Source organism: Podarcis vaucheri, assembly GCF_965113315.1.
Source record: "Podarcis vaucheri genome assembly, chromosome: 9".
Taxonomy (NCBI): domain Eukaryota; kingdom Metazoa; phylum Chordata; class Lepidosauria; order Squamata; family Lacertidae; genus Podarcis; species Podarcis vaucheri.
The window spans coordinates 43,373,682-43,392,337 of NC_138767.1; the positions used below are offsets into that span (position 1 = coordinate 43,373,682).

An 18,656-nucleotide genomic window follows, 5' to 3' on the forward strand; every position below is an offset into this window, starting at 1 on the left:
TAAAACACTTAGTTCTGATATATTCTTTGTAAAGTGCAGGTGGCATTGCTGATTTTTTAAACCCAGTAAGCAACAATTTCCCGCCCTCTTTTAACAAATTCTTCTGAAGATCAGTCCCTCTGCCCTGCTGAAGCCGGAAATGCAGGAACGGGACTGCAGTAATCTATGTGCTTTTGACAAAGTGCATCTCCTGCTATTGCAGTGAATTGGGCTAATTGTTTTATGAGCTGATATTTCCTTTACTGCACTTCTGTGATTTGTGGCTGGGCTCACTCAGCAGCGATCTTTAAGCTCCGTAACAAGCTTACTCAGACCAGAAGATGGCAGTCAGTCTTGGCAGTCCTGGTGCAGCATTGTGCTTAGATTGGCAGATCTGTCAAACATTGCTTTAATTTGTCCTGGGCCTGCATATGAAAAGTCCCCTCTCTTGTGGGTTATTCACCTTAATCCGACCTTTTGCTAATGCAGAAACAGTGACCTGTTATGACATGCTAAAACAAAGAGAAAATGAAAACGGCCTAATTTAGTCTGCTGTGGCTTTCCTAGTGATGTATGGTACCGATCACAAAGGGGCTAGTGCCATCTCTAATAAGGGTGAGTAATGCAGCTTCCACTGCTGTCAGAGCAATTCCGCTGACCTGTACTTCGAATACTAATAATGAAAGGATTTGTTCAACAGATCAGAATGCCTGTAGTGCTGCAGCAAAGAGCATCCTTGCATGGTAAAATACAGATAGCAAAACAAAAAAAGACGAAGGAAAAAACAGAATTAAGAGAGAGAGAGAGACAAAGAAAGGAAAGCAAGCATTGATGTTTCAGGGCAATTCTATAGGGACGCGGGTGGCGCTGTGGGCTAAAGCCTCAGCGCCTAGGGCTTGCCGATCGAAAGGTCGGCGGTTCGAATCCCCGCGGCGGGGTGCGCTCCCGCTGCTCGGTCCCAGCGCCTGCCCACCTAGCAGTTCGAAAGCACCCCCGGGGGCAAGTAGATAAATAGGTACCGCTTACCAGCGGGAAGGTAAACGGCGTTCCGTGTGCGGCTCTGGCTCGCCAGAGCAGCGTTGTCACGCTGGCCACGTGACCCGGAAGTGTCTGCGGACAGCGCTGGCCCCCGGCCAATAGATGTGAGATGGGCGCACAAACCCCAGAGTCTGTCAAGACTGGCCCGTTCGGGCAGGGGTACCTTTACCTTTACCTTTTACCAACAGCAAGATATATTTCAGATCCCACTTTGGAAGACGCAATTTGACTCTGAATGCTTTGGTCACAATCTGGTACATTTCAGGTCCAACTCAGAACTTTGCTTCAGAAAATCTGAGGCTTCAAATGTCTATCCATTGACTTATATAGGAAAATAAACAAATGGCAACCACATTTTAATTGGATAAAAATTATAGTCAGATTTTCCGAGGAGATGAAGTAAAATAGGTGCTGGGTTTTCTGTGCTGCATGGTTTACAGTCTGAGGGTTGGGGTGTGTGTGTGTGTGTGTGTGTGTGTGAGAGAGAGAGAGAGAGAGAGAGAGAGAGAGTTTTAAAGAGAATTCCTATACCTTTTTAAAAAATCATGGCAGAATTGGATGAAATTTGTTGGCATTGCTATCCCTTCTAAGGGAATAAAGCCTGCCAAACCTCAAACAGGTAGGCATGGGGGTTCTGCAAGGGTTAGGGTCTTTGCAGTTTTGGGGGGTGGGAAATAGTATTTTCTCGTCTGCTACCCCCTGTGATTTTGGGGCAGGAAGAATTTATTTATTTATTAAAATGGTATATATTGTAGAGATGTCCCTAAGTAAGTAACCTAAAAAGTTAAGATGAATGAAAAATAGGACTGGAGAAAGGACAAAGTTATAAGACAAAGGATGCACCTTTTTTAAAAAAAAAAAAAAAAATTGAATTTGGACTAGGGAGACCTGGATTCCAATTATAGGGTGGGGGGAACATTTAGAAAGCCATACATTGTGATAAATATGTACATATTGTGATGAAATATATAAATAGTATTTCATATTTCTATGGATATTTTTTTAGTAAACCTAGAAACAGATTTTTCTATCCCTACTAGTGTGCAAGGCATTTTCCCAAATTACAGAGTCATCCAAACCCCTCTTACACCAGACTTGAGGGGGGTTGAAAGGACTGGAGGCAACCGTCCACTCTGCTTTCTATAGCTATGTCAGAAATACATTATTCTTAGTGCCTTCTGGAAAGAGTATTATCTTTAAAGGGTACATTTGCTAATGAATAAATATGTCCCCTTCTCCTTCTGTGAGGCCTTAATCAATAAAATGGGAATATTTTTCTCTTTTTGCACTTGCTGGCCAGCTGTTATAATGCAGAATGGTAAATTTAAAAGAATACTGAACTGAACAGGGGCCACTAATGTCAGAAGCAAGCACAACTACTGCAAGAAGTGTTTTCAAGTGTTCTCCGGCAGCCATAAGGTGTTGAAGCTACACAAGGGATTTTGAAACAAACATCACACTGGGGAGCAATTTAAAAACATTTTCCAGTTAGGCAAGAAATAAGACCTATTCTCTACTTGGCAGCTGTTTAAATCCACACTGGGAGGGTGTGAGCAGAACGGAATCTAGATTTATCTTGTAAAATAGACATGTTATTGTGCCTGCATCGCTTGCAGTATGTTAAGAGGTGCTGCACCCTAAAATGGTGTATCCTCAACTTGTTTATCAGTTTCTCAACATCTAACATTTTTCTTCCACTATTGACGCTGAACTGTATTATTACAGTGGTACCTCGGGTACATACGCTTCAGGTTACATACGCTTCAGGTTACACACTCTGCTAACCTAGAAATAGTGCTTCAGGTTATGAACTTTGCTTCAGGATAAGAACAGAAATTGTGCTCCGGCAGCGTGGCAGCAGCAGGAGGCCCCATTAGCTAAAGTGGTGCTTCAGGTTAAGAACAGTTTCAGGTTAAGTACGGACCTCCGGAATGAATTAAGTACTTAACCCGAGGTACCACTGTATATGTTTTTTGGGGGGCGGGGCAAGACTCAACTAAAACATCTGGATTCAGTAAAGGGTTAGAATTTAAGCAAACCCCTAAATACCTGGGTCTAGTGGGAGCTAGAGTCTAAACAAGCTTTTATGTGTCTAGGAAGCTTCTTGGCAGAAGAACTATCAGGAGGTAATCACTGGAATGGCCAAGCCATTAAGAAGGTCATTAACAGAGACTCTCTGGGATGGACAGATAATGGACAAAGCCCCTCCCTGAGGTGAGAGATAGCAGGAAAAAAGGGCAGAGTTTCATGAGGGATGGGCAGAATTGCAGTGGGTGAAGAGGTAAGTGAACAGGAGAAAAGTGTCAGTTTTAGAAGCTGAAGGGGGAGCGGAGCATGAGGCAGGCAATCTCTTTTATGCTGCAAAGAGCATCAGATATGATGTTGGGAGTCGCTTGGAATCTGAAGCTGCAGCAGCAGAAGGAACAGATCCTTCTTGGGATGTGAATGCCCTGCGCTTTCTCCATCTAGACGCAGGTTGTATATATGTGTAAATAAACCATGTATCATAAAGACACCACAGACTCCACTGTGCCTCATTGTCCAAAAGGAGACACAGACCCTTCTGAGCACGCCTGATACCCCTGGAATCTTGCGCCACTCGGAGACTGGTGTGGCATGTAAAACTATTTAAGTCAGGTTTGTGTGGCCCTTGGGGTTCAGGAAAATTGGGACTATTGCTTGGTCTGGGGATGCCATCTGGTGTGGTTAAAATAGTCGCAACCAAATGAGAGCCAATTGACACAAACTGCCTGCAGTTGCCATTTCAAGTGGGGAAAATGTATATGGTATAATTTTGCTTTTGAACGACCAAATTCCATATACCAACAACAATAACAGGAATAGTATGCATGGTACAGAAATCCTTTTTTTGTGCCCCCCCCACTGAAATTGGCTAAATATGTGAAGTGAGAATATTTCATGTTTTCCATCTCCAGTCCTTATGAGAACTGTAGGCAATCTGTTTCCTTTATGTCACCTTTTTTCTTATAAAATGGGAATCAAATCAGATGAGCTGTTGATTTATTAGGCTGACTTGAAAAGCATGCCTCTATTGATATCTATTGATTTATAATCTCTGTGAGAGCTGTTTCACACAAACATGCTATTACTTTAAACTCAACTGGCTGTTCAATTAATGCAAAAATTTAAAGTGAGCATGAGTATCCTGTCACATTTGAGACCATCAGTTGGTATCTGTCTGTCTCATGATATGAGGGAAGAGTGCGCATTCAGGGATGAAATCAAACCATTGGAGAGTTACAGCCCCTGTTGTGGCTGTAGAGACCAACATGGGGGGAGACATGTTTCCTGCTCATGGATTTTCCCTGTAACTCGAGGGTGTTACCTTTGGATATTTTTCAGGAAGTAGTACTTCTCTGGGGGCAGTGCCAGCCCACACATGAGGCAAGGTAAGGTTACTGCCTCAGGCAGCAAGATCCACAGGGGCAACAGATACGACCTTCAAGGAATGCATTGCCTGCCTGCTGCTGCTGCTGCTGTGGTAGCATCTATGGCCCTGGTGAGCTCCTTAGAGGCTGGATCTGCCCCCTCCTCAGCAGCGCCCCCTCCAGTGCTGCCTCTGCAGCAGCCTCTTGGCGAATAGAAGGTGCTGTTGGTCTCCTCCCACCCTTGTTCCCAACATAGCTCTTTATTTCCCCCTTGTCCTGCTGTAGATCTTTTCTCACTCCTCCTTCCCTGGTAGAGCCGCAGACACCATTTTGTGGTTTGTGTCAGATGCCAGATGTCTTGAGCTAGCCCTGTCTGGGGTTATTCTTCCATGAGAAGGATGGAATATGGACCTAATTTCATGTAGTTGGTAGTGCTCTGCAGATATACATTGCTTCAGTGTCTTTCAGAAAAGCAATAAGCTTGATAAGATAAGCAAAAGATAAACAAAAGGAAAATAAATTATGGCCCCCAAAATATCTTAACCTGCAGTGACATATTTCTAATATGGGATTAGAGTGAAGTGTGTTGCTGCCAAAGAAGGCTGCAGCCCTGTGCACACTTAAACCAGTGAATAAGCTCTATTGAATGTAGTGGGACTTACTTCTGAACAAAAATATATACGACTGCTTTTTGTCTTCCACAAATGCCCATAGCTAATGGTAGCAATGATTTTAGCAAACGTCATTCAAAGTCCGGCGAGATTCTGAATCTTCTGAAACTCATACATAGAAAGCAGGTATATGTCTATATGATGATGCCACATTGACGATCCCGCTACTATTCTTATTTATAGATTCATATAGGTTTATATATTTCTGTTTACAGACAATTCTGTAGGTTGCTCACTTCTGTGTATGATGTTGACCAGGTAAAATCTCTGGGGCGATGAGGGTGTTCTATTTGACTTCAAACATTTTCTTCATAGTGTATTTGCATTTCATAATTGGAGGTGGTGGGAAGGGGCATCCAACTGACTCTGCAGATTATTTATTCATCCATATGTGCTAATCTCCTTGTTTCTGCTGCATATACATTTTGCATCTGCCAACACAACCTTAACATGTTCTAGTCAATTAAATTTGTCCTTTCCTTTAATAAAATATTTGTCCTTTAATACAGCTCATTGGTCTTGATTTCTTTGACTCATGTTAAGTCATCAGAATGAAGGTGCTATATGACCAAGCTATTCAATTACAAAGGCATTCTGTAGATACACTTTATGAAGCCAGCAAATTTCAGAGTCCCCACGGTATGAGGACTTCCATTCAACATAATAGCATTGACTAAGGGAAAGAGTGAAAGTATATGTTCTGTGGGTGAGAATAATCAAAAATTAGTCTTTACTAAGTACATAGGTATAAGTGGAAGTGCAGGTCAAGGTTAAAAGTGGGTATTTTAGTTATCATGAATAATTTGGGCTGGATTTGCACTCATTAATTCTAATGCTGACTGCATACATTCAAAGCCCATCACTGAAAACTAGAAATATTTCACAGAGCTCCAATAAATTTTTTTAGGCTGAATATGACAATTACATTATTTAAAGCCAAATTAAAAATCCACAATAGCTGAACTCAGTCTTTTGTAGCTATAATCTCAGAAAAGAAGCTAAGGATAGGCTAAAATTTGATGAAACACTTGTGTTTTTAGATTTAGAGATTAACTTTAGACTGAAAATGTGACACTGCCCCCAAATCCATCCTGGGGAAACAATAAAGAAACATAAAGGGATTTCAACTGGGACAGGATTTAGGTTACTGTTTCCTGAGATAGTCCTTGCAGAAAGAAATCCAGTAAGATAATACATTTTCTGGAAGCATTTCCTGCTATTTTGATTGTATAAGCTGAAGCTCTTTATCTATACTTGCACATCATGTACTTACTTCAAAATGTTTTTTATTGCTGTTCCACCTCATGACTCATCTTCACCTTTGATGCCCCATTCATAGTATTTCATTGTGACATTTATAGGAAGAACCTTTTGGACCCTGCCTATGTTATTGGGTGGAGGAAAGGAATTATAGATGCTGATCATGATTAAAATCAATAATGGAAGTTAAATGCCATGTGACAGGATTCATGCTACTTGCTGAAGAAAGCAAGGTGTTCAATAGAATTATGTGATATTCTGATGGCCTGTGCTTTACAATAGATTTTACCGCAATGCTAAATCAATGGGCTTGTGTTTTAATACTTTGCAGCAACTTTGTTGATCTACAGCTGGGCAAAATGTGTTAGCAGAGCCTCATTGAAGAGGAATCTGGAACAGAAAAGTTTGGAAACCTAAAGCAAGTGCCAGTCGCTTAATGTAAGTTCTTACAGAAAAATCCTAATCTAAAAGTAAGGTGCGGTTGCTGCTTTTGTGCAGTTTTGTGACCACTTCCATAACTTTTGCACAATGTTAGTGGGACACACAGAAAAATTAAATATCCCTGACTGGACCTCCCAACATATTTTTCTTTGTTTAAAACCAATCAAGCATCCTCTCCGTTTCAGTTGGGGCTGGGTGGGGAAGTTAACCCTCCATTTCTGTAATTTAGCTAATTTCCTGCCAAGGCCGTTGTTAGCCATGGAGGCAGGAGCTGGGGAAAGACAGATAAAATATGGACTTCAGGGACTAGAAAGAATTAAATTGGGTTGACAAATGCTGCCCCAAATCTACAGACCTGATCTCAATCATACTCCTTCCTCCAGTGATGGTTTCTAAGCAAAGACACTTCACATCTAGTCTGGCCCTTTTTTCAACTAGTTTTTACTACATTTGGGATCAAATATATTTATTGAGTGTGAAGACTGCACTCTCTGAAAACACTGTCCACTGTTAAGATTAAAAAAAACACCTATCTGTCATTTTCAGTTGTTTGAGAAAAGCCGGACTACTTGCTCTGTTGGATGAAGTTTGTTTTCATTTCACATTTAAATCTATTATCATGGCTTTAAAAATCTCAACAGCAAAGTTATCATGAGCTTTCTAGAAATGAAAGGGTGATAAATAAAATATATTTTAACGTGTACAAAAGTTCCTTAAACAGAAACGATTGGCAAAATAGTGGGGGAACAATTTTGCTGAAAGCACTTGATTTTGCAAATGTCATTTAAACATTTGCGTCTCATCAATGTGCAACACTGCAATATAATTCAGTCCATTGAGTACAGTCCTGATTATATGACATTCAGGAGTGCATGAGATTCTGCTCATAAGCACAGGATGCAAAATTATTTATCATAATATAGCAAAGCATGCATGAATAAACCACCCATTCAGAGCCTATTTGTCTTTCTTTTGGCATTGGCTGCTTTGTATTGTTCCAATAGTGCAAAGAAGACAGCCATCTTAACAGGCTGTCTGCTAATTGCTCTTGCACAAGGAGACTCATTAGCTGGCCCAAGAGTCCATAGAGTCAGCTTCATTTAGAGGGCACAATTCATTGGAATAAGCAAATACAGTTCAAGTTAATGAAGGTGTACTTCATTGGATGTAATGAATGTATTGCTGTTGCTGTAATATGGTGACTTTGAATGGGAGGAGACATACACAGTAATTGAAATAAAAACTTCCCAGAAGTTTTCTGTAACTAATTCCCTCTTTTTATCACGTCCTCAGTCTTCTTTATGAGATAATTGGAGTTACATTTCTATAATTTACTTTTCTTCAACACTTTCTCATTATTTCTGGCAATTAGTTGAGACACCTAGAAGGAGTTGTCCCATAGCAGATAAAAATCAATTTATTTAATAAGATGGCACTACATTTTTCAGAAGAAACTTTGTTCAGACTTTTCTAGTAAGCAGGCTGATGAGAGTTGAAAATGGGTGGCCCTTTGGAATACCACATTAGGACCTGGGCTTTGTGTTTTGTACTCCAGACTGGTGATTTTGGTGATATATGAATATAGTTTGTATAACTATTTCTCAAGGGCTTAGGCAGTTCTAGGTACTCTTGCTTCGATTGGAACTGTTAATCAGAAACAATTAGTATTTGGCAGCAAGAAAAGTCTTGCTTCCAACAAGTGATAAGAAAGTTCAAAATGGCAGTCCCTTTACATGGCCAGCCTGCACATGAGGTGGACTGAAGCAGCGACTTTGGCTGGCAGAATCCCATGGGTTTCTCAAAAACAAGTTGTGCTAGACAAATCTTATCTCTTTTTATGATGGAGTTACAAGCTTGGTGGATCAGAGGAATGCTGTGGACATAGGGTATCTTGATTTCAGTAAGGCTATTGACAAGCTCTCCCATGGTATTCTTGCAGAGAAGTTTGTAAAATGTGGACTAGACAAGGTAACTGTTGGGTGGATTTGTAACTGGTTGACTGACTGAACCCAAAGGGTGCTCACTAATGATTCCTCATCATTCTGGAAAAAAGTGACAAGTGAGGTGCCTCAGGATTCTGTCCTGGGACCATTGTTGATCAACATATTTATAAACAACTTAGATGAAGGTACTGAGGGGATGCTGAGCATATTTGCATATAACACCAAACTGGGAGGGGTAGCCAGTGCCAATGAAGACAGAATCAGGATTCAAGATGACCTTAACAGGTTGGAGAACTGGGTCAAAACTAACAAAATGAATTTTAATAGAAACAAACATAAGGTTCTACACATAGACAGGAAGAGTCAGCTGCACAAATATAAGATGAGGGACATCTGGATTGCCAGTAGTATATTTGAAAAGGATATAGGGGGTCTTTGTAGATCACAAACTTATCATGGGTCAACAGTATGATGCAGCAGCCTAATGCTATTATAGGCTACATCAACAGAAGTCTAGTGTCCTAACCAAGGGAAGTCATACTACCACTCTATTCTGCTTTGGAGTACTTTGTCCAGTTCTGGGCACCACAATTTAAGAAGGAAATTTGCAAGCTTGAATGTGTGCAGAGGAGGGTGACTAAGCTGATAAAGGGTCTGGAAAACAAGCCTTATGGGGAACAGTTGAGAGAATTGGTTATCTTTATCCTGGTAAAGAGGAACCTGAGAAGAGAAGAGTTTGGATTTGATATCCCGCTTTATCACTACCCGAAGGAGCCTCAAAGCGGCTAACATTCTCCTTTCCCTTCCTCCCTCACAACAAACACTCTGTGAGGTGAGTGGGGCTGAGAGACTTCAAAGAAGTGTGACTAGCCCAAGGTCACCCAGCAGCTGCATGTGGAGGAGCGGGGATGGGAACCCGGTTCACCAGATTATGAGACTATTATGAGAAGATATGAGAGCTATCCTCAAATACCTAAAGGGCTGTCACATAGAGGATGGAGCAAGTTTGCTTTCTCCTGCTCCAGAGGCTATGATCCAAACCATTGGCTTCAAGTTACAAGAAAGGAGAGTCCTACTAAACATTAGGAAGAATTTTCTGCCAGTAAGAGCTGTTTGACTGTTGGACAGACTCCCTTGAGAGGACTCTCCTTCATTGGAAGTTTTTAAGCAGAGATTGGATGGCCATCTGTTATGGATGTTTTAGTTAAGTTTCCTGCATTGCAGGGGGTTAGACTACATGACCCTCACGATCCCTTTCAACTCTGCAGTTCTATGATTCTGTGAGTGCTAGACTTGAAATGGGAAGAATTGTAGTCCAAACCTCACTGTGATACAGAACTTACTGGCTGTCTTTGGGTATTATTATATGACTTACCTCAAAGAGTTGTGGAAATCAAAGCAGTAAGACAGGATTCAAGCAGCTTGACTCTTATAGATTATTGCTGCTGAGTTATGCTGTTTATCCTTTATTGCATGTTGTATGTTGCCCTACGCTCTGTTTGAGGAATGGGCAATTCATAAATACCCAATACACCCTCTCCCTGCCCAACAGTTTTTGGCATTGGCTTCTGTGTTGCTGGCAATGACATGATCCATACCTGATCAGTTTTCTTTTAGTTTAGAGAAAATGTGAATAAGAGAGGACATGAGAGAGTTGTATAAAGATATTCATGGTGTGGAGAAAGTGGATAGAGCTCTCTCTCTCTCTCTCTCTCTCTCTCTCTCTCTCTCACACACACACACACACACACACACACACACACACACACACACTCACACACACACACACACACACACAAAATACTAGAGCCACACAATGAAGCTGAATGTTGGAAGATGCAGGTCAGGCAAAAGAAAGTACTTTTTCACAGTTAAACTAGGGAATTTTCTCCAACAAGGTGTAATGATAGACACCAACTTGGATGACCTTAAGAGAGAATTAAACAGATTCATGGCAGATAAAACTATCCATGGCTACTAACCCTGGTGATTATGTTCTGCCTCCACATCAGGAGGCAGTTCTGAACTGTTTGCACCTATGGGCAGTGACTCCACAGTGTTTCAGACAAAGGCACATTTCAAGCCCTGGCTAGAGCTGCCAGGAATTGAGCCTACAAACTTCTACACGGAAAGCAGATGTTCTACAACTCATCCTGCAATAATTTATTCTCTGCAGGTACACCAATATAGACAGTTTGCCCAGGATGAAAACAATTAGCTTAATTGGGAATCCCCAGCTGTAATTAATTTTATCGTACTTGCAGAGCAATATTTACAAATTTTCTGAACTCTGCTCTTCTCAACATTTCAGCAGAAAGGTCAAGTAACACCCCAATTCATGCTTGGCTAATATCAGGCTCAGAATTTTGTTGTGGGGCTTGCATGAAGGCAGTCATCATGCAGTCGGAACAAAATATTTCCCCCCAGTCATTTTCCACTGCCAGAATATTTAGATTGTATTCAGAGTGTGGTTTCAGCTGTGGCCCGATTCACTGACAAGCCTAATTTGTCTTATTAACAAGCTGGATTATGGCCGAGGTCATTACACATTAATTGTTGGCTCCTGTGTAGTAACCAAGCTTGGGTGAACGTTGATGAACGTTGTCAGTGGACTTCTGCAAGCAGCTGTACGTTAACTTACAAAAAAATTAAAAATCTATTTGATTCTTCTCCAGTCAATCCCAAAGCAGTAAATGCATTATCCCAAACTCATGTAGTGTCAGATATTACTAAAGAGAAATACAAAGGATTTCTTTTATATACACTTTTTTGCAGTTCATTCATATGGTAATGTTCTGTCAAACTTCAATGTGTATCCCTGGGTGTTAACAGGTATTTTATCTGCTGATGCTTTGTGCATTCACATCAAAATATATTTAAATAAGAGGAATCTAGTCCCAATTCATGTAATTTCCATATTTTTATTTTTGGAAAAAAAGAAAATCCTTCGCTATATAACTAATGCATGGCTGATTAGTAAATGTTTTATGAATTCTGTTCCTGTGATGGTTGTAAAGTACATCAGTTAGATGTAATGTGTACCAACAGACATGGGAGAACAGCTGAATTTTAAGTAGAACGTTTTGCCAGTGTTTGGCTACACATCTATTATTTCCATGACCTTTGAAGAGAGATACAAATGTAGGTGTATGGATTTGAAGTCTATTCTTCTTACAGCTAACATCCATAGGCGTCTTCTGCTAGATGTGATGCATTGTTGTTAGAGATGCATAATTGGTAAGCAGTGCTTTTAAGATATTTCTTGCTAGTTGCTGATTAACCTCTAGATGAAATTTTAAAGTCTGTTTTAAAAAGCAACATTTGTTATACATAGGGATTGTTGAGTTTCCACTGCATCGCGAAGTAGCCACTAAAGGCCTCTTCATGCGCTCAAAAGAAAGGGGCAGCAGAGGTGGAATGTGGGGTGGATGCAGGTACTCATTCAACAATCCTGCCTCCAGGCCAGGTTTTCCTCTTCCACTCCTGAATGTGAAAAGGTCTAAAGAGGTCTGAGCATGCTTAGAAACCTCATGATTGGGAACCCTTATGAAGCAAGGTCCCCAGTTGCAGTGACGATTCTAAGTGCATATACAATGGTACCTTGGGTTAAGTACTTACGTAATTCGTTCCGGAGGTCTGTTCTTAACCTGAAATTGTTCTTAACCTGAAGCATCACTTTAGCTAATGGGGCTTCCTGCTGCCGCCACACCGCTGGAGCCCGATTTCTGTTCTTATCCTGAAGCAAAGTTCTTAACCTGAAGCACTATTTCTGGGTTAGCGGAGTGTGTAACCTAAAGCGTATGTAACCTGAAGCGTATGTAACCCGAGGTACCACTGTAGCTGAATGTGCTTAGCAGTTGCTTCACATACCCACTTCCCTTACACAATTGAAGCCTCCATGGGTTGTTTTAGATTAATGCACGGTAGTTGCATCAGTGTGGTAAATCATTAGTGTGCAATGAATAGCCACATTAGCAGAATAATCCCCTCCCCTTCCTGCTCCCTTGAGGGCACTTTTTAAATGTGTGAAATCTGAGATTGTTTTGTCTTCTGGAATTAGTCATTAATACCACAACAGCCTCTTACAATGCAATCATATGCATGCTTACTCAGAAGTAAGTCCCACTGTGTTTCAAGGAGTTTACAGTCTAGTCAGCGTGCTTAGCCTTGCAGCCTTAATGCAGATTTTGCTGTATATGGAAAAGAGAATATCAAATTATTTACATGTTTGCTATATAGATTTCAACTGATAGTTACCATCAGCATTACTCATTCCTTTGTAAACAGATTCTTAGAAGTTTGATGAAATCTGTTCATTCCAGATTAATCGTTATCACGTCTCTTGTTAGTAAAGAGAACCAGGGTGATGGTGTTTTATTGAGTGCCATAATGACTTAGGTGCAGGTTGAAAAAGTGAGGATAAGATCTCCTCTTCCTAGAACATTCATGAGCAACATAACTTTTATCATGAAAATGATAACCAGCCACCTGGCCTAAGCTAATGTGGAGAAGGCATTTGGAATACTGCCTGTCTCTATGTTATTCTACACAGTAGTTCAACACCACCACCACCCCGTCTCTGAGCTACAAGAGACTACAAGGGTTCCAGAACATACACAGAATTCAGTTTCTTTGAATAAGGAAGACTGAAGACTGTAGTATCCTTAGGATATATGATTTTATTTATACCCTGATCATAAGGTGGAAGGTTCACAGCACTAACCCTGCAACAGATCTTGCTTCCTCATTGAGTTTTTAGGGGAGACCCTCCGCAAGGTCATAGCTTTGGTTTTAGCACAGAGTATTGGGTCTTTTTAGCTCACAACTTCAGTTTAGAAAAAGGATAGCTCCTGGCCTGTTGTTCTCTTACCTACAAGAAGATGTGGTCTCCAGCTAGTTGATGGGGGAGGGAGGCTTCTTATCACTCTCTTGAAAGAGCATCACCAGCCAGGTATCTTTGTCTCAATGCATCTGCACTTGACCAACTATTTAGACATGTAAATTGATGCCAAACAGACTTGGCCAGGCCCATTACCTTAATAGGGAGATTGGCTTGACCAGTTCAGCAGTCCTTTTTACTTCAAATTCCCATCTTACAGTTACAAAATCTCAGGCTTGGTTGGGACCCAAATATATCATGCAAAGCAACCCTCCCCCCAAATCCATAACAATATTTTAGGGGTATGCAGTGGATTTGTCCAAATCCTGAAATGAAGCAGGCTGCTTCAGACGGATTTGGGGCTTGTCCAACCCAAAGCAGGAACTCTCCAAAGCACCCTGAACCAAAATGAGGACCTCCAAAAGAATTTAGAGATTTTGACTAAAATAAACTTGTGCAATGTGCCTGCAAAAATTGAAATATTTGTTCCCAAGCTTGCCATGACACTGACTTCTGCAACATAGGTAGGTAGCCGTGTTGGTCTGCCGTAGTTGAAACAAAATAAAAAAATTCTACTACTGGAAGGATTTTTTTAAATTTTGTTTCTGCCACACAGTTAAGATGTATTTGCTCTTCCAAATTTTCAGAGCCCAATTCTTAGATTAACCATCCTTTTTTCATCCTTTGGTCTTGTCTTGCTGGCTTTTATACTGATGGTTATGATTTTATTGCTGGTTTTTAATTGTATCCTGGAGGACTTTAGGCTAGAAACAGCACAGGAGGAGAGCTCAATTGTTGCTCTTTGAATAGGAATTACAGTTCAATCTTTGTGGGTAGCTCTGCCTTGGGTGACAGGAACCTCTTCATGCAAAGGGGCCCAGGCAGCTTTAGCAGCTGTTGACTTTGACAGAACAAGGGAGACTGTGACTGCATAAGTACTATACCTTTAAAGCACATTCAAAGCACTTTCTTCCTCTCAGAATTCTCAGCGCTGCAGTTTATTCAGGGTTGCTGGAAATTATAAGTGTGAGAGGTATGTTACAGTGCCCAGAATTCTTTGAGGGAAATAATGTGTTTCAAAAATGTGTTTTAAATGTATAGTGTATACATAGTCTATGATACCACTAGGGCTTCAGAAAAGGACAACAAAACCTCCTCAGGGTGGAAAAGAAGTGGTGCAATGTGCTCTTTTTATGCCACTCTTATGGTTCAGTTTGAAAGCACATAAAAGTGCAAGTAGATAAATAGGTACCATTCCGGCGGGAAGATAAACAGCATTTCCGTGTGCTGCTCTGGTTTGGCCACATGACCCAGAAGCTGTCTGCGGACAGCTCCCTCGGCCTATAGAGTGAGATAAGCACTGCAACCCCGGAGTCGTCTGTGACTGGACCTAACGGTCAGGGGTACTTTTACCTTTACCTTTACCTATGGTTCAGTATGTATCTCTATTTCCATCTCTATTTAGAGCAGGAGGGAGAGTTGCTGCCCCTGGGGCAATTCCCTCTCCTACTCTAAATCCCTGGAGAAGGGGAATCGGACTCCTAGGTCATAACAGATACTAGGAGTGGTGGCATGTTGTTTGAAGACAGGGCTGTATTTGCCTTGCACTTCCTTATCTACCCTGTTGCCCTCAGTTGCACTGGAAGATGCTATCAGTATCAACTACCAGTCTATTCAGCTACTATAGCTGAAATGGGGCTCAATTTGTACTTAACCTCAGGCAGTAAGATGTGCTGAGCAAGTCACAGCTTCCAGAGTGTTCCAGATCTTGCTCATTGCTTTGTGACGTTTTAGTTGTTCCTAATCAAGATTCTAATTAGGGCCTTTTGATTTTTCTCTCCCTAATGGATGAATGATACTTATATATTTCATGATTGTAAGTGCTTTGTGGCAGGACCCTATGCTCCCAATTTATAGTAAGCACTGTGTTCATGACTGCACAATGATGGTGATGATAAAATACAAATTGTAATGAGAAAAAATTATTTTACAGTGTTTCAGTTACTGCTTTTAGCTGCCTTTGGGTGCTTTTTGAAAGACAGTTAAAAGTTGCTTAATAAGTAATTTAACATTAAAACCAACATATTCTTGAGCAAAGTTATTTTCCCCTTCTTAAACATACACATGCAGTGATGATGTTGTGTATGCTAGTGGGTCACACTAGCGCAGGCATAGGCAAACTCAGCCCTCCATATGTTTTGGGACTACAGCTCACATCATCCCTGACCATGGCCCTATTAGGTAGGGATGATGGGAGTTGTAGTCCCAAAACATATGGAGGGCCAAGTTTGCCTATAACTGCACTAGCACTTTCAGGCCTGATTTGGTTCTTTCCAGGTCCTGATTACTGGGCGTAACTTTTCCCTCAGTCTAGTTACATTGCAATAATGTAAGGTTGTGTTTGAAGTCCTGGGCATGTATTGTTTTCTCCCTAAACCCAACACAAGATATATAGTGACCACATTCACACTATATAAAATACTATAATAACCTCTATAAGCAGTCAAGGGTTCACCCACATACTTCTGGGAGCTGTAGTTTATTAAAGGTTACTGAGAGCTGTTAGGAGACCTCTATTCCCCTCCTAGAGTTACAATTTACAGAGTGGTTTAACCATCAATCTCTCTTCACAGAGAACTCTCAGAAATGTAACTCTGCGATAGGGGCCTCTCAGCACCTTTAACAACCTACAGCTCCCATAATTCTTTTGGGGGAAGCCACGACTGTTTAAGTGGTATCCAGTGGTGTAGCGTGGGGGGTGCAGGGGGGCCGGCAGCACCGGGCACAACATCTGGGGGTTAGGGTTAGGGGGCGCAAATCCACGGGTTAGGGGGCGCAAATTACTTGCCTTGCCCCGGGTGCTGACAACCCACGCTATGCCACTGGTGGTATCATATCACTTTATGGACTTAATGAAACTAATGTTTCTTCTCCCTCCATCACGGCTCCATTTCTCTAGCTTTGGGTGGTTTTAGGATATGTAACATAGCAAGTGCCCCCTCTTAGCATGCATTTCTGTGAGTTTTATATATTTGAAATGTCATGAATATGATTCCATGCTTATCTCTTGAATCTCAATAAAATGCCATAGTAGTGTGTTGGTGTATAAATCTGATGGATATTGCAATACTTTCTGAAGGTAGTTCAGATTATGATTATAAAAAATATTACCGAGCAAGAAATTGACCCCCCCAACTTTTGTATCATCCATTCAAAGATCTCCTCATGCATGTTAAGCCTCTCAACTAGGTAGTTGTAGACTGACATATAAGATTATTTTCAAACTGCTCAGTATTATTGATCTTTAAAAGTTTTAGGTCCTCAATATACATTCAAGGAGATTTTAAAGAATTCTGTTAAATAACATTTTCTGTTAAAACTGCAGATAAAATTTAAAGCATCTCTCATGTGCATTATAAGTAATTCACAATGACAGAATTAACTTTCTTTCCTCAAGATATCTAATAAGCTGCCAGCAAAATGAATTTTGGCAACAGCAGATTTGAAAAAGAAATCAACTTTCATAAAAGTTATTGATCTCCATAACCAGGGTTCTGTGCTTGGGAGAGCAACAGGCACAAGAGCAGGGCTTTTATCAGAAACTGAGTTTTATTGAGAATGTAAACAAAATGGCAGTTTAATGGTTTTCAATAAAGGCTGTCCCAGAGACAGGAGAGGAAAAGGAGACACTATAGTGGGATGGGTAGCTCACACAACAGTTGTGGGTGGCGCCAGAAGTTCTACTCAGAGTACATCCATGAAATGAATAAGCCTAAGTTAGTCATGTTCATTCATTTTAGTAGATCTACTAGGAGTAGGAGTAATGTTGGACACAACCCAGAGCCAGTCCACCCATGAGGCAAGGTGAGGGGACTGCCTTTGGTGGCAGGATCCACAGGGGCAGCAGATCTGGCCTTCAAGGAATGTATTACCCACTGCTGCTGCTGTTGTGGCAGCAACAGCTGTGGCATGCTCCTTGGAGGCTAAATCTACCCCCCTCTTTGTTCCTGATGTAGATCTTCACTCACCTCTTCTTCCCTGGCTGGTGGAGAGGCACCATTTTGTGTGTGTTGGGCCGGCCCTGATACAACCCAATGACATGTGGTCAATTTTTCCGTCAAGAAAAATGCTACAGAAATGTGGTGGAGTCTCCTTCTTTGGAGGTCTTTAAGCAGAGGCTTGACAACCATATGTCAGGAGTGCTCTGATGGTGTTTCCTGCTTGGCAGGGGGTTGGACTCGATGGCCCTTGTGGTCTCTTCCAACTCTATGATTCTATGATTCTATGATTCTTTTAATGTTAATATGAATGGCAATATCACCTGTATGTTGGACTGCAGAAACTGTTAGTCAGTCTACCAGTATGACAAGCATATAAAGGCTGTCATATGCTCATTCCTGGGAAAGTGGAGATGTTTGCAATCTACTGTCATCAGTGGCCCAGCATTTAATAGGATTAATCATAAATACTCCACACACTTGCAATCAGTCATTCCATATTCAGCGTCTGAAAAAACATCTCCTTCATTCAAGGCCTCGTCAGTTCAGGGTCAGTTTGAAAATATCTAGGTCACATTCTGCCTTCTTGAGCAGATCTTTGCCAGCTTGTGAAGTAAAATGTTCAGTCTGCCATGGAAATGCATGACACTTCAAAAATTACACTGCTCAGTGACTGAAGGATGCAAAGCACAAGCTGTCACTCTGTTTCCATGGTCTAGTGTGTCTGGGATTTGTTTGGGTTTTGGTTTGGATATTTTTTTCTTAGACCTTTCACCTATGCCAATATTACCACAGGAGTTATTTCAGAACCTCTATCAGCAGACAGAATGGGGGAGTGCATAAATATTAGGAAGCAGCCACACAATAAACGGAAACAAATATTGGTGCAAGCATCCAATATACTTCTAGGACGTTGGTTTTCCCCCCCTCCTCATCCTTCTAGCCAAAGGCTTCATTTTGAAGAGCTATTGCTCAGCAATAGACTTGCATGCTTTGTATGCTGAAGGTCCCAGGTTCAATCCCTGGCATATCTAGTTAAAACATCTGGATGAGAAAAA

At 41.2% G+C, this 18,656-nt stretch overlaps 1 long non-coding RNA gene across 3 annotated transcripts in view; it reads left to right on the forward strand.

Annotated features, from left to right (window-relative positions):
* LOC309540447 overlaps positions 1–18,656 on the forward strand; it is a 246,059-nt gene that overhangs the window by 97,649 nt on the left and 129,754 nt on the right. For all 3 annotated transcript variants that reach the window (XR_014223289.1, XR_014223292.1, XR_014223293.1), the window contains one exon: positions 6,669–6,775. This is a non-coding gene — a long non-coding RNA (uncharacterized lncRNA). The remainder of the gene's footprint in view (positions 1–6,668; positions 6,776–18,656) is intronic.